Source organism: Pipra filicauda, unplaced genomic scaffold (genome assembly GCF_003945595.2).
Source record: "Pipra filicauda isolate LSUMZ 115617 unplaced genomic scaffold, ASM394559v2 scaffold18_size4552066_pilon, whole genome shotgun sequence".
Taxonomy (NCBI): domain Eukaryota; kingdom Metazoa; phylum Chordata; class Aves; order Passeriformes; family Pipridae; genus Pipra; species Pipra filicauda.
This window is the reverse complement of record NW_024104298.1, coordinates 1,719,749-1,725,748: the sequence shown is the minus strand read 5'-3', so window position 1 is coordinate 1,725,748 and position 6,000 is coordinate 1,719,749.

Here is a 6,000-nt window from a genome sequence, read left to right as displayed (position 1 = left end):
CCCTGCTCAGCTGAAAGGTACTTTAAACTAATTTTAAATATCTTCTGGTGGATGTATTCCAGCCTGCCTTGCTGTCTTTAGGGCTCCCCATTGCCCCTACAACTGTCACACTGTTTTTCCCTGAATGATTGAGTCTCTTTCAAAGCTCTTGCCATTAGAAACCATCTTTTGGTTGGTGCCCAGTTTAGATTTCAGCCATGAACCTGTGTTTTTGGGTGTGGCTTCTGTAATACTGCTTCTCTCACCTGTGTGTATATAACAGATGGTTATGCAGTTTCTGCTTCTGAAATAGAACTCATCCCCTGGAGTGAAAACCTGCAGCTTTTAAATATTCCTGGTTGCTACTCAGTTTGAAAGAGTCTGTATTTCTGTCTTTTCACAACTAAACTGATGTTTTAAAATTAACAGGTGATACAAGTATTGTCTGAAAAAGACTGGCTGTTATGCTGGCTACTGCTCTGGATTCAAGGTGTGAGCAATCCCATGCCTAAAAGCAGATTTTTGATACAGAGAAAAGTACCTGCTGCCCTTTGTGCTGAGGGGCAGGGGGGAGTGTGGTGATGGACAAAGGCTCCCCTGTGGCTGCTGAGAGCTTCGGCACTTGAAAGTTAAAGGGAGGGGAGAGGCCTCCCCACAGGGCTGAGAATACAAAACATGTTTGTACTGACAGAGGGTTGTGGACTGACACTCCAAACCCGAGGTGATGGGCAGATTGAATTTTATTTTATGTAACCCACACCACTCCTAATACACACCACAGTTTAAACCTTTCTCCTAAATAATTAAATTCTTAAGGAAAACGCTACTGGTAAAAGCTTTTCCCACTGACCAGAGACACACGTTCCTTTCAAGGCAATGACTGTGTGTATTTATAAGTGCAGTTTTAATTTTAATTTTCCATGTTCAGTCCATTTTGCTGGTGTATCCACCTGCTGATGTATCCATCTGCTGCACTGGGACCATTTGTAGATTTTCATCCTTACAGGAGATTTGTTTGTCCATCTGTTAAACTAAAAGTGCTGCAGTGACTCCACATACTTCTAGAGGAGGTTTGTGGGTTTCTCATCAACCCACCTGTGGGACAAGGATGAAGGAATTGAATTATACAGAGGAAAAATAGCAGTTCTGAGCTGATCCACAACTTTGGCATAGCAATGTTAGCAGAGATTAGATGGGAATACGTTTTAGATATCCAAAAAGCCATCCCAGATGGCAACCACAGACTTTGTGGCTTTCCAGGTAACAAATACTGATCCTGTTAAAGGTTTCCTCAATATGGAAAAGAGTGGAGGAGCCTTTTTGAGCCCTGCAAACACTCAGACAAGGAGCTGAATCCAGGTAAGGTTCTGGGGCGGGGAGGGGTTGGTTTGAAACTAAGTTTAAAATTACTTGTTATCCTTACACGTTTGAGTGTCCTTTGAGACTGCAAATATTTAACTGAGTTTGCAAAGGCTGCAGGAAACAAGTTCTGATAATAAACTGCTGAGACAAAACAAGGCTCCATAAAACCAGAAGCTGTTTTCCTTTGTGAGCTACAGTTTGTCTCTAAGCATGTGCTCGGTTTCATCTGTCAGTTGAAAGTGGTTAGCAGGCATTTGAAAGCAAAATCTTCTGTATGAAAAATAGACTACTAGGAGAATATTTGGGTCATGTTATTCAGATTTATTATTAATCTGTTAAAAGGTGTCACTTCACAAGTTTTGCTACACTGGTTATTTTACCTCCAGTGGTTATAGTTGTTCTCCCAGCCCAAGTTTTCCACCTACTGCACAATTTCAAATGTTTTTAAGGTAAGAATGTATTTCGACAAGTTAACTTGTAATTGAATTATATGAACTGTAGGTAGCATCTAGGCTGTAATTACAAAGCTGTGACTGTGTAACCCCATAATACCAATATAATTGAGTCGTTCACATTTAGATTAAATCCTTTTTGACTTCAAATATTCATCGCTTTTCTGCAGATGCTCCAACAGCTGCTGGTGCTTTGACGTTCAACGAGTAGATCATTATTTTTGGGGAATGTTTTTAAGCCTTAACTTTGGCTCCGGGAGCATCACACGCCCGGGAAGCAGGTGCTGTGCTGCCCCTTCACTGCCTGACGCTCTGCCCGTGTACTCCCAGCCCCTCACGTCCTTCTCCCAGAGCAGTACTTAACTTCTTTGGGAAATGACCCCGCTGAATAGGTTTGACAGGAAATGTCGGGCTGCTGCTCTGGAAGATAAGAGAGGCTGAGTGGGGAACGGCTGTACTCCCGTTGGCTGGAGGCAGGAATACGGAAAGCCCCAGCAGCTTAAAGCCTGGACAGCTTGAATTCCTGCCCCTAGAAATGGAGTTCAGAGGGGCCCCTGGAGGCGGTGGAAGCAGAGCCTCTGGAGCAGGACCATCCCCCGCTCACTTTGCTGGAGACCTGCTGCACACAGCCAGGAGCGACCGGCGTCAGCAAGTGCTGTGGGAAAACGGGGAAGAGTCGTGTTTAGGCTTGTGATGGACTGGGTTTACTCCTCCTATGATTCCTCCACCAATACACGTGGCTTTGGAAGGCCATTATCGAGACTGAAACTACTGGAGCAGAGGGAATTTCAGCTGCACGTGGGACTCTTTTGGAGAGCAGAGTCTAAAGGGGGAGCTTGTCAGAAACTACAAAAAAGGGGGTTGTGAATAGGCTGCTCTGGGGTGAGGAAGGGTTTTGCTGGCATCCATTCCCTGTGTTAGGGCAGGCAGCTCCCAAGTCAGAGTGGGTTCAGGCCAGAAGGGGTTCCTTCCCTCTCCTTTGTCCACCTGGGGATGTGCTTCCTCCTTGACAAGTAGTGTTGAAAGCAGCTGACAAAGCTCCATTTAGAAGAAACACAGAAAAGCATTCCCATCCTTTGAAGCTGATGTTGCAGCAGAAGGAGGGAGGGGGCAACTGAGGGGCTGCAGGCCAGCCTGGGTCCTGCTGTGCTTTTCCTGTCCTGTGGTCCTGCAATGTTGATCCGTAAAGCAGGGACAGAGCCAGCCTGGAACAGAGCTGGGAGCTGCTGGTGGTGTCTGTGGTGCTGCTCTGTACATAAGCTCCTGCTTTGCTCCTCGAGGTTACATAGGATAGGATAGGATAGACTGTTTCAGTTAAGATGGTGCCTACAAGGATCATCTAGTTCAACTACCTGACCAGCTCAGTTGAATCATGTTAAGGGCATAGTCCAAATGCCCCACTTGGGGCACTGACCACCTCTTCAGGAAGTCTCTTTCGATGTTTGACTTCTTTTACCTTCTCAGTAAAGAAATGCTTGCTAATGTTGTCTACACATCTCCTAATGATGCAGCTTTAAATTGTTCCCATACATCCTGTCACTGAATCCCGGGGAGAAGAGATCAGCACGTCCCTCTGCATGTACCCTCCTCAGGAAGCTGCAGAGAGCAAAGAGATTGCCTGTCAGCCTCCTGTTCAGAGAAGACAACTCCGGAGTCATCAGCCCCTCCTCACAGGACATTCCTTTAAACTTTTTCACCAGCTTTGTTGCCCTCCTCTGGACACATTCAAAGACTTCAACATCCTTAGATGGTGGGGCCCAACAGAGTACAGTAGGATGGGGTTTGCTCTCCTGGCTGTCAGAGCACACACTGATGACTCACCATGAACTGCTGCCAACCAGCACCCCCAGATCCCATCCTGCAGGGCTGCCCTGCAGCCACTCCTCTCCTCATTATACTCATTACCAGGCCCCTTTTTTTGACGTGCTGTAATCTAGGAATGTGTTCTCCATGCACAGCTGAGAAGCCCCGTTGTTCACTGTGAATGTACCCCCACAGAAGCTATTCCACAACTCTGAACACTGCAATTATCACACACTGGTGCTATGAAATAAGAGCCAAGACTTTGACTTGCTGATCTGTGTAAAACATCAGCGAGCAGGACAGACTACATCTTGTTTAATTCCATTTATCCTCGATCCTCCCATCAGAAGAAGGACTAGGAAAATGCAAAGAAAAGAGGTGTTTGTATACATGTGTTACCAATGAGCTTGAAGGAAAAAAAGAAAAGGTAAAATAGATACATGCCTATTTGGACAGCCTGCAAAGCTGACTGATTCATAGGGATTTGGTTATGTTAAAATAGCTATTTTAATAACAGTATTGTGTGAGAACTGAAGTGTAACTTCAAATGCTACTGAGACATCCTCCCCCCTCACTGAAGCAGCTGGTTGAGCCCAGCTCAGTCATGAGCCCTGCTCAGCTGTCACCTCAGTGCCCAGAGGAGAGCTGCCAGCTCCTAGCTGAGACCTAACCTGTATTTGAACTCAGCTCTACCCTTTCCACCTACTCTGCACTCTTGGGTTCAAGTTTTCCAGTTCAGCTCTCAGTTGTCAGGGCACAGTAGGAGAAGCTGTTCACTGAGCAGCTCTTCTGGCAGCTACTGCCATGGGAAAAAAACCCTCTTGTGTTTCCCACCATTGCAATGCTCCAGTAGCCATTTCTGGGGTAGATTAGAGTGAAATGACACTGAATGATCAGTGTTTATATATATATATATATATATATATATATGGTTTATTTTAGAACAATTTGGTTGCAATGGAAAGGAGGTATGTAGCCTTTTTGGTTATTATCCATTGTAATATATATACTATAAAAGCATAAAAATATCACTTAAGAAAATGTATAAGGGAAAAGCAAGCAAGCAAGCAAGAGAAAGAAAGGATAAGAGTGGAAAGATCTCACCACCTATGGATCCCCTGATGAGACTTGATTGTTGCACTTTTGATGTCTGTTGGTTGAAGTTATGATTGCAGTCTTGATCCATTGGGGGTGGTAGAAGCCCGTGAAGCACAAGGTCCGATGGGTTAATATATGTTCAGGTGGGAACACGTAAGCAGTGCCTTTGGGGGGGGGCATTTACACTGTGAATCTGTTGCAGCACCTTTGGATCACTTGCATTCCTCTGGTGGAAGGCCCCAGAAATTATTCTGGGGGCACTTTGGGGGTTTTTGATGTTTTATGACACCTTCCAAGACATGACAGCTGCCTCTCACATCAGTGTAGTTGAACCAGTCATGCCCCATCAGAAGGGATTAGTACCTTCAGGCCTTTGTGTGAATGTGAATGTCCTGTTTGAGTGAGACCTTCCCCAGGGGGTGTTAAGGAGGACAATTGGCATGATAAAACTCATCATCCTGTCTCCGTGGGGTCTGCTTCTCCTCTGGCTCAAAGCCAGGCTTGTAGCCTCTGGTGGTGGCTGCTCACCCCCTCTGTCTTATGCCAACCAGAGGCTTTACCTCCACACACCAAAAAAATTACCTCCACACACTGAAAAACTCACGTCCTCCCTCTCCAGCGGTGAAAACATGGCCCAAACAAAGCACCCTCTGCAAATGAGCGATTGTTTTGAGCCATTACCATTAACATTTCAGTCTCTCACAGAGCTCTCCACAAGCTGCATTGGCTAAGGGCGAGTGTGGTGTGTGGGTGTGAGCCAGTCAGGGATCACAGAATCACAGAACGTTCTGAGTTGGAAGGAACCCACAAGGATCATCAAGTCCAACTCTTAAGTGAATGGCCCATAGGGGGATCAAATCCACAACTTTGGTGTTATTAGCACCATGCTCTAACCAACCCAGCTTATCTCAGGGCTATGATTGTCCCAGGGGCCCAGAGTGGGTCCTACCCTCTCACCTCCATGGAGCTCCAGGAGCTCCATGCTGAATGTACAGGCATAATATGCACATTCAGTGTAGCTCTGGATGCTTGGAAACGATACATTCCTTTTGATTCCTGTGGGCTGGAATTTACCTTGGGAGCAACTGCTGTGCTGGGTAGAGCCTTTCCTCTCATGGTATCTCACAGACAGGGACCAGGGCAAGCTTTAGAAATAAATTAGTTCTTTTCCATGCTCCAGGTGCCCAGGTTGATCCACAGCTGGTCATAGTCAACTTGAGTTTGTCTCAGATTTGAAAGCACACGTGGGTAGTCCAGGAATCAGGTTCATAAGTTGCTTTCCTCTACACACTTCTCATTTGCTTTT